The sequence below is a fragment of the Henckelia pumila genome, chromosome 1 (genome assembly GCF_033568475.1).
Source record: "Henckelia pumila isolate YLH828 chromosome 1, ASM3356847v2, whole genome shotgun sequence".
Classification (NCBI taxonomy): Eukaryota; Viridiplantae; Streptophyta; class Magnoliopsida; order Lamiales; family Gesneriaceae; genus Henckelia; species Henckelia pumila.
In genome coordinates, this window is record NC_133120.1 from 122473424 (window position 1) to 122491691 (window position 18268).

Below are 18268 nucleotides of genomic sequence, written 5' to 3' on the forward strand. Positions count from 1 at the left end.
CTTCGATCGGCGAGTCAGTGGTTTGGAGGGGAACACCTTGCTTATTAAATAGATATCCGGTAGATTCTCAACATCTAGCTCATTCCATGGTTCTCCTGGTGCGATCATCTCCAAAGGCGCAGGTTCCTCAACTGTGGGAACAATTTCTTTCTTTCTTTCTGGGTGTGGTGAAAGAGGTGTTGTCTCACCTTGGCCAACATCTCTCTTATACAACATCTCCGTGCGAATATCATGGGAATCAAAACACTTTCCTACCATTAGAATTGTGATACTAAAAATAGAGTATCGATTAGGGTAGAAAGAAATAAAGATGGCCGAGAACACAAAAAATTGAGAGAAAAAGGAGGGTTATCAAAGTCCGAAAAGAAAGATAGAATCTAAGGATTTTATCACATCTAAATAATAAGTTTGAGACTCCTTTACTCCCTCAACCCTAAACCCTAAACCTTATCACATCTAAATAATAAGATTGAGACTCCTTTACTCCCTAAACACTCGGCCACAACCATCACATTCCAACGGTAACAAAGCCAACAGTAAAAATTTGAAATTAATTGTGGCAAAAAATTTCCGAAATAAGATAATAAATCAGGCCAATTAATTTCACAAGAAAATTCCATAAATAAACTCCTCATCGAAATTTGTAACACCAAATTAATCCCTTAAAATTCGAAGAAAATAGAGGATAGGGTCAATCACTATTACTTTTGAAATGTTAAAATATTTTTGTAGAATAGTTATTCTAACACATATTTATTCTAAAAACAAATTTTATAAATAATTTTTAAAAAACTATTTTATAAAAACATTTTATAAGTATTTGTATGAATATATATATATATATATTTATATGTATATATATGTATATATTTATATGTATATCTTGATAATCACATCCTAACCACTCAAGTTGAAAGAACAATACCAATCTACCAGTACTCGGCTAGTACTCGGTTGGCACCTCTTTCTTGACTTTGTCTTAAAATATTTGGAGTACATTAATTATTTCTTTCCTCTCGTCATATATAATTATTAAAGTTCTGTTTGGACATGTACTTATAAAACGTTTTTATAAACGTGTTTTTAAAAACTTTTTATGAAATTTTTTAAAAGTTATTTTAAGAATATAAATAAATATGTGATTGGAAAACTATTTTATAAAAAATATTTTAAAATGTCACAAGTAATATTTTTATAACCGACCGGTGATCGAACCGATTTACCTTTAAAAAATGGTCAAACCGATCGAACCGTTTTAACCAGACGGTCGGGCCGAAAAACCGTTTATATAATATAATATAATAAATAATATATTTTAAAATTTTAAAAACCTAAAAGATGTATATATATTTAAATATAAAAATATATATATTTATCATGCATAGTTTGAAAACTAAATAACCATATAAATATATTAAAAAATTTAATTATAGTTATATATTTTTTAAAAAATAAAATAATTAATTAAAAAAGAATCTAATATTACTAAAATAATATTTTTAATAAAGTACAAATTCCAAATAATCTTGTATATATATAATAAAATATTAAATTAAGGTTTTAAAATTAAAAAAAACTAATTTTAAAAATAAATAAAAAAAATTCAGAAAACTGGTTGAACCGGTTCTTGACCGGTTCGAGACCGGTTCGACCGATTTTTGACCTGTTCTCACCATGAAAATGGTTTTTAGGAATAATCCGGACCAGACCAATGATCGGTTCCCAGTCGAACCGGCTAGTCTGGTCCGGTTTTGAAAACATGGCTCACAAGTAGACCTGACCACGGTCCGGGTTCGGGTTCGGGTCGGGCCCGCCAGGTCCGAGTTGGCATTTAGCCAACCCTTAACCGTCCCGCCAATGGCCGGTTCCGGTCCGGGTCGGTGCACCGGCGGTTCCGGTCCGGGTCCGGGTCCGGTTAACCGTGCCATTTTAAAAAAGAAAAAAAATTTGCAGCGCACCAGCGCTGCAATGTCTGCGCTGGGGCGCTGAACCTTCGAATTTAATTCAAAGGTTCAGCGCCCCAGCGGTGCTGCCCCTTCGAATTAAATTCGAAGGTGCAGTGCCCCAGCGCTTAATTTGCAGCCAGCGCCTTCGAATTTAATTCGAAGGTTCAGCGCCCCAGCGGCGCTGCCCCTTCGAATTAAATTCGAAGGTGCAGTGCCCCAGCGCTTAATTTGCAGCGCTGGGGCGCTAAACCTTCGAATTTAATTCGAAGGTTCAGCGCCCCAGCGCTGCACCTTCGAAATTTAATTTTTTTTAAATTTTTAAACAAATTTTTAGTAAGACATATTCTTTAAATAATCTCAATCAAATATTTCATATCTCCATAATAAAAATCTATTGCATTTATTAAATAAACAATATATTAAAATTTTAACATCTTAATATCTTATGACTTAATATTACAAATCTATTACATTTTATTCTATTTTACTCTCATTTCCTCCTATCGTAGTTTCGGATGTTCCTTCGGTATCATCTTGGTCTTTTTCATCACTTTGAATATGTTGTGTTCGAGTAGCGGCTTTTGACCAATCATTGAGCAAACATTGGGCTTTCAAGTTTTCCGGCCTTAAGCTAGAACGTCTCTCGTCCAATGTATTTCCTCCAATACTAAATGCTTGCTCCACTGCAACTGTTGAAACTGGACAAGCTAGAATTTCTTTTGCCATTATAGCCAAAATTGGATATATTTGTGTTTTTTGCGACCACCATCTCAAAATGTCGAAGTTTTCCTCATCTGTATCACTAAAATCAAAAGTAGTGATAAAATAATTCTCAAGTTCCTGACTAGAACTTGAGGATCCTCGTGGACGTTTCTTCCGTTCCCTTAATAAAAGTTGTGCTTTAGTAAGTTTAGAAGAAACATTACTAGTTGCAGTGGATTGTGTTTCATGTGAAACAATTTGTCCACCATATTTGATGTTATATTCATTTTAAATATCAAGTAAATGAGTTTTAATATTAAACAAAATCAATGAGATAGAAGGAATCGTTTTCGCAATAGGCTCCAAAGATTCATAATATAATGTTAACATGTCGCTTAAGCCATCTAATTTAAGTCTAGGATCTAAAACAAAAGCACATAAAAAAATTTCAGGAATGAGCAAAAAATATTTTTTCCATTTTGCTTTCATGACGAGAATACATTGAGATAAAATACTATCATTAGAATTAACATGTTCATGAAAAATACAAGCAATGTTCCAACAATGTGTTAAAACTAAATGTGAAGTAGGGTAATAAACACCGGATAATTGGTCACTAGCATCATTAAAAACTTTTAAAATTTCACAAATACTAGTGCATATGTTCCATTGATTTGAAAACAAATAAATATCACGAGCTTGAACAAATTGATGAAAAAATGTACATAATAAATCTTTATATTCAAAAGAGGATAATAACAATTTATATGTTGAATTCCAACGTGTTGAAACATCTCGTGCAAACCGCTTAGGCTTCATACCATTTACTCTACAAAATTTTCCCCATTGCTTCATAACTTGGGGGTGCGTCCATAAATAATGAATAGCGTTTCTAATTGGTTGAATATGTGTGCCTAAATTTTTTAGCCCATCTTGAACACACAAATTTAAAATATGACATGTGCATCTAATATGAAAAAATTTTCCACCTAGTGATGGTTTACATATTTCAATAAGCTCACTAATACAAAAAGTATTTGCACTAGCATTATCAAAAGACATTGAAAAAACTTTGGTAGTTAGACCATATTCTTCTAAAATAACAAATATAAGTTGCGAAATATTTTGTGCCGTGTGTGATTCGTTGAAACATCTATATGCAAGCAACCTTTTTTGAATGTTCCAATTATTATCAATCCAATGATATGTAATACCCATATATGAACAACTTTGCCAATGATCACTCCAAATATCGGAACACAAAGAAACTTTATTATTCAAACTATAAAATTCATTAATTAATTCTTTCTTTTGATCAACGACTAACTTTTTCATTGTGCGTTTGAGACTATTTCTTGGAATACGTCTAATAAAAGGATTTGCACTTGTAGAAAGTCAATTTTCAAAAGATAATTTATCGCTATAACTAAAAAAAAGTTATTCAACCGCACAAAATTTAGCCGTTTCTTCTCTAAATCTAACTTCGTTATATTTAAATAGTTGAGATTCATTACCCGATTAAGAAGAGAATGCCGGAATTTGAGTTTGACCACGATCAATACCAATTTCCACCGGATGATTTTTCTCGATATGCCGCGTCAAAGTTCCATAACCACCTCCTTGTTTAAATTTGTAACATTTTGAACAATATTTTCATTTGGCTTGCAAATCACCGGAGGGAAGCGTCACCTTGTCGAAGTGTTTGGTGAAGATATCGGATGTCGGGCGAGGCACCACTCGAGTTTGTCTTTGAGAGGCCGCCGGATCGTTCATACTTTATTGACTTGTATGATGACGTGGTGGTGGTGGTGGTTGTTCAACTTGTTGTCTTTGTTGCGCCTCTTGTCGAATTTCTTGAATTTCATCATCGGAATGTTCAAGATCAAATCCATCAACATTGAATTGAGGATACTCGACCTCGGGTGGTATGATGCTCTTTTTCTTTTCTTTTCCTTTGTCACCCCTACGACTTGATCCCACTCCAGACATTTGTAATTGTATAAATATAAAAATAAATCAACAATTGACAATAAACCAATAATCGAAACTTGATATTTTCGATAATTCAAGAAATTAAAAGGAATTGAGAATAGAGAGAATGAAGAGAGAATTGTGTAAACAAAATGAAAGGAGGTTGGAGGTATTTATAGATAAAAAGAAGGTTTAAAAAAAAAAAATAGCCGGTTTACCCGGCGGGTCGAGCGGGTCGACAACGGCCACGATCTGATCTCAACGGCCACAAAATCGTGGCCGTTGAATGATCCAACGGCCACTTGCTAGTGGCCGTTGGATCTGGGCGCCCTGATGGGCGCCACGTGTCCAACTCGGCGGATCGGACCCGTGCAACCCGCCGGTTTGACCCGTCGGGTCGCCGGTTTTCCTTTAGGAAAACCGGGACCGGACCGCCTAGTGGCCGGTCCGGTCCCGGTTTCGGGTCAGGCCTGTTGACCCGATTAACCGGCCCGTTGACCACGGGCCGGTTCCGGGCCCAACCCGGCCCTTGGCCAGGTCTACTCACAAGTAATGTTGTTCATTTGCCTTACATAGTTTTATTCTAAAAACACATCTCTAATGTTCTTTAAAAATTATATATACTTGAAGAACACTTTTTAAAAAAAAATTTTCAAAAATATTTGACAAATTTATTCAAACACAAACTTTAAATTTTTTCACTTATAAAAAAACACACTAAAAATATTTTAAAAATATATATTCAAACGAAACCATAAATAAATTTTTCTATGGCCTCTAGAAGGTTATTAATTATATATAAACGTCAAGTGATTGTCTGTTTCTCTGCCACATAACTAAGCTAACCATTAATATTAGTGTGTGGTATCCGTAAATTCAAATGACCGTACCGTAATTTCTTCCAAACAAAATTACAAATGATCCTATATAACCAATAAAAAAAACTATCATATTAAACAAAATCAGTTATCATACTTCACTAATTAATTACTCAAACTAATTAATATATACATCTCCCCCAAAAAAGGAAAAATAAGTTTTTTGGTCCATTAACTTGTCCATGTTTTGGTTTTGATTCATTAACTTTTCCGATTTGGGTTTTGGTACACTAACTTTGCATTTTTAATTTTTTTTGGTCCAACTGCATACGTATCAACTTTTGATTGGCCCAAAATGATGACGTGGACCAATCAAAAACTAACACGTATACAGTTTGACCAAAAAACATTGAAAATGCAAAGTTAGTATACAAAACCCACATCGAAAAGATTAATGAACCAAAACCCAAATGGGGTACTAAATTTACTGGACCAAAAAACTTATTTTTTCCCCAAAAAATACCCCATTTCAAATAATTACAATATTAATATTTATCCCACCTAATTATCATCGACCATTAATCTAATTACAACAAATAATATAAAAAATTGTCCCCAGTTATAAAAATTAGAAACTAAAATAAATTACAAACTATCGAGAAATAAGTTACACTACTACCAACTCAAGTAAGTTTGATCATATATATGAAAATTTTGTTGTCATTTTTACAGACACTATACCTTATCGATGCATATAAAAGTGGATATTCATCAATACTTGTGAAATCCATTGAAAAAAATAGTTGATTTCACGTATATTGATAAATCTTCATCATTACGCGTACGTTTGGCTAGTGTGCTCGTATAGATATATCATCTCAATTCTCACTTACCCATATATATGTATATGTACAGTACAGCTGCAATGTAAAAATAAAAATAAAAGTAGACAAAGGAGCTAGTGTGTAAATTACATAAACAAATGTTTGCTCACCTTACATGGAAATACGTGCACAGATTCAAATGACTAAAATTTGATTTGTAGTTTTCACCTTCGTTTTATTGTTACATGATATGCAGTCATGCAGACCGAAGCAATGGACCTGTTCTTGCCGCGCAAAGACATTGTCATGACAGCAGCAGTGAACCCTAAATTAAATGCCATGAGAAATCCATGAAATAACGTAGGATGATTCTTGAATATTATAACTGGGATTTGGTTGCTACTTATTTCCTAGTAGCGTACTGTTAAGAGTGCAAAGGCCACAAATATTCCCGACAAAAATATGATTTCTTCGGCTGGGACGAATGAACCTGAATATTGGTTATGCTTATTCAGGAGGCTAACCGATGATCCCATTTGATAATTTTTCGAATTCGTGAATAATACGACATTGACAAATACTCTCTCTCTCATATATCATTGAACTTAGGAAATTTCCAGGAAGTTTCGTTAGTCATAAATCTATTGTCAATAATTTAAATTTTAATTGCAGGTCCTCTCCCGTTAAGAAATTTTTTAAAACAAAAACTCACGCGTGAGACTTTTGATTATGTTATATATATAGATGATATTTAAGTGATTGATTTGATTTTAATATTTTTTTTATAAATTAATTCCTTTATTCTATAAATAGAGGTGTTTAGTTCATATAAATCACAATTATTTTTTTTCTATTGTATTTCTCTCGTTTTTCATTCTCTCATTTTTTCCACTAAATTTATAAAACGTTATCAGCACGAGTGCTCTTCAAGGTAGAGGGAAAAAAATTATTCGTATCTTTGTATGGATGCTCTCGAAAAAGCACATATTTAGATTTTATATTGATGTTCTTTGAAATAGCATAAATTTTAGTTTTATGTTCATGCTTCTAGTTTTATAGGAAAAACTACAAATTTGGTCCTATATGTTTGTCACTTTGCGATTTTGGTCCTCTATGTTTTCATATTTCAGTTTTAGTCCTGCATGTTCCGATTTTTGGCAATTTCGGTTATTCGAAAATTCTTACGTAACACTGTACACGTCAGCTCCACATCAGCACCGAATTGGTGCCACGTCAGCGCTACGTCGGAAAAAGGACTAAAATTGCCAAAAAAAATAAAGATAGCGGACTAAAACTGAAATCTGAAAATATAAAAGACTGAAATCGCAAAGTGACAAACATACAAGACCAAAAAAGCAATTCTTCAAGTTTTATATTAATTCTCCCAAAGTAGCACTATCTAATATACTTGAACCACCAAGTGTCGAACTGAGTGAGATGGAAACACTAGTAGAAAAATCGCATTTTACTTCGACATATTTTACTTCGGCAATTACTAAAAACGAAGTAATATGTAATAAACAACTTCGGTAATAACACAAGTGCAGTAAAAACACACATTTTACTTCGGTATTTAAAAAAACACGGGCTTCACTTATTTTTTGAGAACATATTACTTTGGCATATATTATTTTGCCGAAGTAAAAAGTGAAAAACTAAAATTAATTTTTAATGTAAGCGGTGAATTAATTCCTTCAGCTTTCTATCTTTCTTCCATTATTGGAGTTAGACTCAAATCATAAAAAACCCAATGTAAGCGGAATCATTTACTTTGGAAATTTATATCGTGGTTTTTTTTGCAGATCTTCAATACCTTGTCGGACGTGTCTCTGCTACAAAGAACTGACCTTCATGTGAGGCTTCTGCCTTTTTTTCTCTTTTTGTGATAACCGTGGATCTTACATTTAGGATTACGGTAGATTAGGTTCCGTATCTTTTTTGTTGTTCCTTGGTTTTAAATGTTGTAGGTCGATCTGTTTGAAGAAGTTGTGTATAGATTTGTATTTTTGTTTCTTGATCTGAGTTTTAATTCGGTCCCATTCTTATTTTTTTTGTCCATTCTCATATGTTATACGTAGATTTTCAGATCTTAAATTTTACAGATAAAACATATACCAAGGATGTTTTACGTTTCACACGTTATACATAGAGTTTTCCCCCGTTATTCACTATGCGATTTGGTTTGCGTGATACCTATAAAGATAATATTACATATAGATCTTTTTAGTTGTTTAGGATGTGTTTTTTATTTGAGCGATTTCTTATTTGGTCACTTAGCTTTCTTGTGGGTTTGATCTCAGTGCCTTTTTTTACGACGTCTGTTTTTTTTTGGTATAGTGCATTGCAACTACTTTCTTTCTTAAATGCTTTAGGATCCATCGGTTTCTATTCTACCTAGGCATTGTCTTCTTCTTCTTTGTTTTTTTCTAAATGCTCTAACGTCTACGTTTTTTGACAGCTGCGAGAGGGAAGATTAGAAAAAAAAACCGTCTCAGACGTAGCTACTTAACTCATAAAATAGGTAATTAATTTATTCTGTATCCATCTTCGCATTTTCTCATCTTTTGCACCTTTGTTAATTGTTTACAATTCTTTTCGTTTCGAATATTTTCAAAAGTATTGATCCCTTTCTTCCAAGCTCCATCGATCCCCTTCTTCAGATGTTTGTTCGAAGGGCAATTCCACTACTGAACCATATCTTGTGGGGCATAATATCTTGCTTGCTTATTCTGCTGTTGTGAAACTCTACAAGGAAAAGTATAAGGTAAAATTTTTGACTTTGTTCTATTTATTTTTTATCGATGAAACTATTTGGTTTGTTTTATTCATGAGTCCACAAATGTTCATGTTTATCAAATGACATGCTAGTGGAAATGTGTGTCTGTGGTTGCTTCTAAAAGATTTGGTAATTTATGAAGAAATGCTGTGTAAGATAAGCTTAAGTTTGTTTGAGTTTGTGAGATCTTGTTATCTCAAGGCGGACATTTTCCAATGCAGGCCACACAAAAAGTTATATTGGATTTAACATCTATAACCTGTGGATGGTTCCTTACACCGATTCAGAAGAGGATGTAATAGCAACTCAAAGATCTAATGATTTTTATACGGGTTGGTAAGATATAGGGATGGCCTGTCCTTGGACTTGACAAAATTAATTTTTTTTTCATTCTATGCACCTCACATAGGATTTTGGCGTTTGAGTTGGAAGCGGCGGAAGCTCTAGTGGGGCTGGCTCGCTCCGCCTCCTTTCCTGGCGAGTTTGAACGACGGGGCTTTCAGTAACAGATCGATACCGAAACAGTGCTCGTTTCCTCCGAAGCCTCTTAGGTTAAATATTCCATTTGAAAAGGAGAAATATATATTATTATTTCATTTTTTTTTGTTTTGAGATTGAGATGTAGTCATCTTCATGAAAGTCGGAACAACTTTGAAGTACTTGAGTAATTTCGTACTTTATGGTCATCTTCTAGTCGGAACATTTTAGCTAAATTAAGAATCTGTAGTTTTGTGTTCAGTAACATCAATATTCTTGAAGCAGTAGTCTTGCCAACGAATATAAAGATTGTTGGGGTTTGAATTTATCAATTACTAGCTAGTTCATTAATTTGAGCCATGTATTTATTTTTATTTATCAGCATCAGGCGTTCGGTGGCCAAAATTTTCCAGGAAAAACTCCTACCATGGTTGTTTACAGGCCTTACAAACACTTTGAATGTGGTAAGTGAACTTATGTGTATATATTAAAAAATATGTATGTGTTAAAATTCTTGAAACTCTCTCCATGAAATTGAGCCACTCAGTGCTGCCAAACACGTGCTAAATTAGTCTTATTTTAGGAAGCAGCAAGGCCATATTCTAAAGGGTTATATAACTAAAATTCATACTTGACTTCGAGTTATAAGTGCCCAAAGTTATGTCCAAGTTTTGACCAAGTTTGGTTCACACATTTGAATGAGGTAAGTGGACTTATGTGTATATATTAAAAAATATGTATGTGTTAAAATTCGATCGATTTATTACATGTTTTGTTATGCATGGTTTGTTTCCTTGTGCTTGTACTTGCTTTGTTCCAATTTGTTGCGCTTATTTCCTCATGCTCCGAATTTGAAAAGGTACATGCTGTTAGAATTCAAGACGTTAGAAGTGAGAGAAATTCCTAAAATCTTATAACTTTTGTTCCGGCCCTTAGAAAAGGTATAAAATCGTAATATGACATCACCCTTTAGATGATTATAGCATATTGGAGAATGATATGTTATTAAGGTCTTAAATTCAAGACCATTAGAGTTATTAAGGTCTCACCTTTACCATTAGGACAAAATATCTTAACAGTTTGGAGGAGAGTTTGTCATTAATTTATTAGGGATTACGATAGAATATTTTAGATTTCGTGGTAATTTCATACAACAAGAAATGAAAGGTTACTTTAGTGCCATTCAAGCCTATATCAAATACATGAAAACATTTATATATGTATTATTTATCAAAGACAATAATGAATCTAATTTTTTTGTGCAGAGGATAACACAAATTTATGAACCAAACGGTACCTTAACATATATATCGTCAAAGAACTCCATGTAAATATATTACTTTATCATCATTAATTATATTATTCATTCATGACTTTTTTAAATAAATTACATTGGCAATGAGGCAATGGGATTTTTTTTATTTAATGATAATCACATTGACCTCATACTATCAAAATATTTTATGGCTTATGGTGCAAAGCCTGTACCATCTCATGTGATTTTACTTGCTTATAAGGTGTATAGAGTATAAACTTCTTTTAATGGTTTTGTGATTTCCCATGAGATAGATGAGATTTAGAAATTAAAGCACAACCCTTGTGACCACAACCCTATGTCTCTGGAGTTAACAGGGAAGACAGTTAAACTGTCGATGGATAACACATATTTGAAACAAGTGGGTGATAATTTTTTCCCAATTCTTGTTTTGCCTTATCATAATGGACGATTGTACTCAGGTCTATTCATCTGGATGATATTTCTTTTAAGCAGGAAAAAGACCTAGCAGCGAAGAAATACAACTACTTGAAAGATAAAAATGAGTTTTTGAAAACACAGGTAATTCGGGGATGTAAGATGAATAGCTATCTTTTCATTGGAATTTCAGTCCCGCCGCACGGTTCTTTTGCATTTGCATATGGCTAAAAGAAAGCCTTCCAAAGCAGGGCATGTACACGACAAGCCAGAGTCTAAGCGTACTGAAATGTCGAGTTCTTCTGCTGCCACCACTCCGATTATTTTATACCATCTCGTGCATAAAATAAAGGCATGAGATCAATGCAGGTAGCATCTTTTACAATCCAATGAGTCTTAGCTCTTATAAGTCATATAATTTCTTGTTTTAATTAATTAATGTGCACCTGGAAATTCAGGGTGGTGGGAGATCTTTTTCAAAGAAACTACCGCAACAGTTGCTGCTGGAGTAGTCGCGAAATGTATTTTAAAACATTATGCAAGAATTGAAGTAAGTTTTGGATTATGTTGAAAATTAGATTAGATTGCATTTAAAATAAAAAATAAATTCTGGATGCATGTGCCCGATTATTTTTTTGTTTTCTTGTTCTTGTTATTCGTTTTTCCTTCTTGCAAGAAAATACATCTATAAAGATATATTATGAAAATTCTTATTTGATTATGCAGCTGTGGTTTTTTTTTTTACTTTGACCATTTTTGCTTTGTTTTTAGGTTCTTGCTTATGTTTCACAAGTGCACAACCTTGTACTTCCTGAAGGTTTGGTTGATCATGATACCTTGACACTTGATCAGGTATAAATATATATATGTTTACACACGCGTGCGCTTCTGTGTGTGAGCGTATTTACGCACACACATGCATGCATATATGGGGGGTGTATGAATGCGCTGGTGGAGATACTAGGAATCCTTTCTTTTCTTCATCTTGCTGATGAATACTTTTTTATTTCATATTTTTGTCAACTTAGTTTTTTTTAAGCTCAAGGAATAGTGTTGATTTTTTTCTCCAAGAAATATGAATGTATTTTAATAATATGACTAATTTATAAGATAATGAACATCAAGTGGAGTTTTACGCTTACAGAGGTTTGCTCATCCTGTTTTTTGTTTCAGGTAGATGTTTCCGCTGATGTGTTTGAAGCTAAAGTTCAGGGTTTGAGCTTGGATTGTGATTGATTGTATTTATTGTTTCATTCATTTTATTCGGGTAGAGATCATTAAGAAGAAATGATTGGATTCTTTTGACCCAATTTGATATTTTCTGTTTGATTAAAGCAGAAACAGATTTTAGGATCTGGACACGAAAGCAGTACAAGAACAGGATCGATGAAACCGTGGATTTGACGAGGAGATTTGCGAGTTTGTGTGTTTGATCAAGAACAGTGAGGAGGCTTATATACACAGCTTCTGTAAAGGCTTATTCACCGTTGAAGGAAGATGAGGGTGCTTATAAGGAGTATATGGATGGAACTTGTTGGACCCCTGCTCATTTCACTGTCCCTTACACAAGTGAATATGTTGAGGTAATTGACTCACTTATTTACTGGTAATAATCAATGTAATATCTCGATTAAAAACAATATTTTGTATAATGGGTATTTGGATTTGAGAATGTCGCTAAGTTTCTGTTTTGTTGAGTGTGCTATGTCTTTCTTAAATCTCATGCCTAATCGTTCATTTTTGCTTTGTTTTTTAATATGTGGCATGCCTTTGTTTGTGTATGGTGTTTTAGTCTCAACATTCCTAGTTCTATCTCGGCGGATATTGTTCGTATATAATGTTTCTAAATATACCTATGTAAGTAGTTGATTCTCTAAATACTTTTCTTCATTTGGTATGAATTCGGTGGATTGTTTTTTTGAATGGAAAAAGTTTGTACTTTTGTGTTTTTGTAATTGGGATTTTAGTATTTGAAGCTTTTTTGAGTTTTTCTGTTTGAAAATCTGCCTTGTTTTTGTTTTTTTGTTTATTGCAAGATAGGGTGAGATCGTCTCTTTATTTTAAGTGTGATTCTTCTCCTATTGCATGAGGATAAGCTAAATGATTCTAATTGTTTATGTTTTGAACTTCTTAAAGTAAAAAGAACTTTATAAACCTTGGGACTTGATATTATTTTTATTTATTTGCCTTTTTCTGTTTATATGTACTGAATTGAATCAATCATCTATGTGTGTTTTTTTTATTATCTTTTGAAAGAGCCCCTTCGAGCATCAAACCTACTATATAGTTCACCCTTTGTGTTTATTTCTTGATTTTTGGTTTATGCAAGCATGTAGATGAGGGCTTTTGCTGGTGGAATTGGATCGTCCTTTTTCTCTCTTTTTTCTTGATCTCCAGTATTCTACAAGCATGTGGAACTATTTAAATGGTGTCTATATGTTTGATTCTTTTTTACTTTTCGTAAGTGTGTGTATGAAATAGGTTGTTGAATCTTCTCTTAGCACTTGATATGTGTCAGCATGCATATCAAATAGGTTGCTGAATATTCTTTATTTTGGATTTCATTTTGCAACTAGCTGCCTTGTTGGTTTGCCGTGCAACTAGCTGCCTTTTTGGTTTACCGTGACATTCCTCTCTTTGTTGGAATTTCAGTTTGCAGGATTCGTCAAGAATAAGTCTTACAGTCAATAACAATTTGATGAAGTTAAAAGTGAATGAAGTGAATTTGTCTACTCGCATGTAGGTGCTTAAATATGTCATTCACGTTTGGATAATACTTTCTTTTGAGGAAATACGTGTGGATGTGTACGCGTTTTGTTTTGAGGAGATACGTGTGGATATGTGCATATAATTCGCGTTATTGTGGTGGATAAACTTGTTGATTTATGTATTTTTGTCGTTTTGGGATGAATTTATTAATATTATTAGTGTATTTGTAAGTTTCAAAAATATATTTATGGCATTATTATAAAAAACTGTGTTTTATTGAGTGCAGCAATTTTAGTATAAACGAAGTAAATCGAAGAATTTACGTTATCATTTTACTAAGTTTATTAACGCAATTAACGAGGTAAAAAACATTCTATTACTTCGACAATTTTACTAATAGACGAAGTAGAAAGACGCATTTTACTACGCTAACATAGAAAATTAACAAAGTAAAAGACATTATTTTTCTTCGTCTATTAATGAAAATACCGAAGTAACAACTATTCTATGACTTCAGTAATTTCATTAATAGACGAAGTAGAAGACTATATTTCACTTCGTCTACGAACCGAAGTCAAAGCATAGTTGTTACTTCATCAACTTTATTAATTGACGAAGTAATAGAATATGTTTTACTACGCAACTTATGAAATTAGTGAAGTAAAAGATATTTTTTACTTTGGCACCGGTCCGATTATGAACTGGTTCTGTCTCAATGCATCGACCAAAGACTTTGGTAATTTAAGGGATACGACTTCGGTTATTACGCGAATTAAAATAGTACCTATTACTTCACGTGACACTACTTCGGTATTTATAATCCTATGACTTCTGTTATTAACCAAAGTCTTAAGCAATTTTTCTACTAGTGAAACAAACAGCAATACACCAGCAATCAAACTCGAGAACACACAAAAAAATCAAGCAAGAAAACAATTCAATTACGTGGTTCGACCCCTTTGACAAGGTGTACATCCACGGGACAGCAACCACCACTTTTATTGATAAAATTCAATGGAAATCCGATTACAACCAATTCCAGAAAAGAATAATACATCTCAAGATTGAATCCTTGAGTTCTACAAAGTAAAGTGAAGCCTTAAACCTCCTTCCTGTTTCATCAGTATTGTTTGGATAATCACCTATCAATCCCAATGATCCTTGTGCTTCTTGATTCGAGCTCCTTTCTTCTGCAATCTTGAATCTCTCAGTTCAATTGTCTCGATACCCTCCAACTGATTCACTCATGAGTTGCTATATGTATCCCTCATTCGTTCAACCAACTTTTAACTACCGAGTTGAACTCTCCCAGGTTGAGCTTAGAAAGTTAATTTGTAGTGACCCTTACCGAGATCACCTACTAAACAGGACTTAAGCATGCAATTAACTTAATAAAACATTAAACCAGAATTAAATTGCGGAAGCCAAAATATTATACAATCCCAAGGAAAGGAATCTGTAAATACCCAAATAGTTTATACAACCAAATCGAAAGCTGTAACAACCCAATACAATAAAATAAAAACCCTAGGAAAAGCTCCAGTTGGCCAATCCACTGCCTAGCCTCTCTTGGATCCACCGGCCTCATCCAATCGCAAACCTGCCACATGGAATAGGGTGTTCAGATACACAAAGTACGAGACGTGAGCATAAAACTCTTAGCACGAGAGTATGAGTATACATGCATGCAAGTGTACCTCATACTGACTAGAGGCCTAGAATCAGATAACAAAGACAGACCGAGCCCTGGTATGTAGCACGCTGTGCCGTCGCTTCAGGAGGTGGCTCACATGCCGATAACCAGTGGATACTCCGGACCCAAATTGATGGAAGTACATCCACTAACAGGACAGGGTAGAACCCTACTAACAGACATCTCAAAAGAGATAGCTCAAGAGGCAAATGTATGCAGCATATAATCATGTCATATAAATCATGCAGTCACATAATACATGCATACTCAGTCAAGATACCTCGAACAGTACTTTCGTACCTCAAATACTAGGCAAGCTCTACCAGCTCTAGGTCCACGCCTATAATTCGCACTACACTGCCAAATGATACTAATAACATTATAGTGCCTAGAAGCCTTAACTAAGTTATTTCATACTCCCAAATATTTTTAGGAAGCAAAAGCTATACCTGCGTCCGTCGTCAGCCCGTTGCTGTCGCTTTCTTCAAAACTAGACCACAGCTCCGCTACGACGCCTGGATCGCTATGCCACTTCCGAATTCTCAAAGGGACGCCTAGAATTCCCTAGATCTAAGCTAGAAGACCAAAGAATCGAGAGAAGAGAGGTGATTAGTGCGTCTGAAAATGGATCTCGGCACTACTATTTATAGACGGAGTTCGGGCCGTCCGAACTGGCTTCGGAGCCTCCGAACACATTCGGACCGTCCGAAGTCCCATCAATGCATCAGTAATGACATCATCTTGCTGACATAAGCAATGACGTAATACTGGACTCCGATCGGGCCGTCCGAACCTGCCGACGGAGCGTCCGAACACGTTCGGAGCATCCGATCCTGGCTTTGGATCGTCCGATCACGTTCGGAGCCTCCGATCTCCTCTTCGGAGCATCCGAACTCGAGGTTCCTAATTACGATTATTTCCCTTAATTACCTAATTTTGTTTTGGGCTACTACACTAATAGCAATAAGTTGCTAGCTGTGGCCCAATCCAGACTAAGCCCAAGGAACATGGCCCAACATGGATAGATAACCTTTTACAATCTCCACCTTGTCTATCAAGGTTGGCTGGCTTCCAATTCCCCCACCAAGTGGGCTCAGTTCTCTTCCACAAACTTGAACAAGCTCAGGCAGTGCCTGAATTTTCCCTGTGGTACTGGTTTTGTCATCATATCAGCAGGATTATCAAGTGTAGATATCTTTGCCATGACTATCTCTCCCTTTGATATGATGTCCCTTATAAAATGGAGTTTGACGTCAATATGTTTACATCTCTCATGAAAAGTTTGGTGCTTTGAGAGGTGGATTACACTCTAATTGCCACAATTCACCACTACTTGTTCTTGTTTAATGCCAAACTTTTTCATGATCCCTTTGATACATATTGCTTCTTTGATCCCTTCGGTGATTGCTATATAATCTGCCTTAGTGGTGGAAAGTGTCACCACTGATTGGAGTGTTGCCTTCCAGCTAACAGCTGTTCCAAACACTATGAAAACCATCCCTGTAATTGACTTTCTGGTGTCCAGGTTTCCACTGAAGTGTGAGTCTTTATATCCCACAATTGGTTGTTTTTCAGTTTTCTGCCTTTCAAACAATAGTCTAAGACTTGAGCATCCTCATAGGTATCTTAGAATCCATTTCAAATCTTCCGAGTGAGCTTTTCCTAGATTTTCCATGTATCTTGAGACAACACTAAGAGCATGTGCTAGATCATGCCTGGAGCATACCATGCCATAAATAATGCTCCCTACTCCATTGTAATAAGGTATGCTTTCCATTCCATCCCTTTTCTTCTGGAGTTTTAGGTGACTGTTCTGATGAAAGTTTTAGGTGATGTCCCAATGGAGTACCAGTAGCCTTGGACTTATGCATATTGTATCTCTGTAGTACTTTTTTGATGTAGGAACTTTGTTTTAAGAATAGAGTCTTTGTCTTTATGTTTCTGATTATATGCATCCCCAAAATCTTCTTGGCTTTAATTCCCTAACTCTTTCATTTTAAGTTCTGATCTTAGCTTTCCTTTGAGATCATTTAAGTCACTCTTTCTCATTCTACCTATGAGCATGTCATCCACATATAGCAACAGAAATATCTTTACTGTTTCACCATCCCTCTGAAAATATACACAGCTGTCAAATGCACTTCTCAAAAAATGTATAGCTATCATGAAGTCATCAAAACGTTTGTACAATTGCCTTGGGCTTTGTTTTAGGCCATTAAATGACTTTCTTAGTAGGCACACCTTATTTTTGTTCTTAGATTCAATAAATCCCTCAGGTTGATCCATGTATATGGTTTCCTCTAACTCACCATGAAGGAAAACAGTGGTGAAATCTAGCTATTCGAGTTCCAAGTCCAAATGAGTCACCAGTGCTAGCATCAATCTTATTGAAGTATGTTTAACCACTGGGAATATATCTCATGGTAGTCAATCCCTTAAACTTGTGTAAAACCCTTTGTAGATCCATTTGCACTTTATCACCTTGTGATTTCTAGGTTTGTCAACCAATTCCCAAGTTTTGTTCTTTTCCAAGGCTATGAGCTCATCTTTCATAGCTTTTTTCTAGTTACTATCTTATTTTGATGACACAACTTCTTGGTATGACAGTGTTTCACTAAGCTCCACCTGCTCTGCCACATTGAGTGCATAAGATACTAGA

General features: G+C 34.6%; 2 long non-coding RNA genes across 2 annotated transcripts; both read left to right on the forward strand.

The window, feature by feature from the left end:
* The first annotated feature begins 8052 nt into the window (after positions 1 to 8052).
* On the forward strand, positions 8053 to 8986 carry LOC140865721 (uncharacterized). Its single transcript, XR_012144709.1, has 3 exons — positions 8053 to 8114; positions 8720 to 8782; positions 8879 to 8986. It is a non-coding gene; the product is annotated as an uncharacterized lncRNA (long non-coding RNA).
* A 2494-nt stretch (positions 8987 to 11480) lies between these two features.
* Positions 11481 to 14201, forward strand: LOC140873992 (uncharacterized). The gene is made up of 5 exons (XR_012148111.1): positions 11481 to 11576; positions 11666 to 11757; positions 11979 to 12059; positions 12546 to 12790; positions 13860 to 14201. It is a non-coding gene; the product is annotated as an uncharacterized lncRNA (long non-coding RNA).
* The last annotated feature ends 4067 nt before the right edge of the window (positions 14202 to 18268 follow it).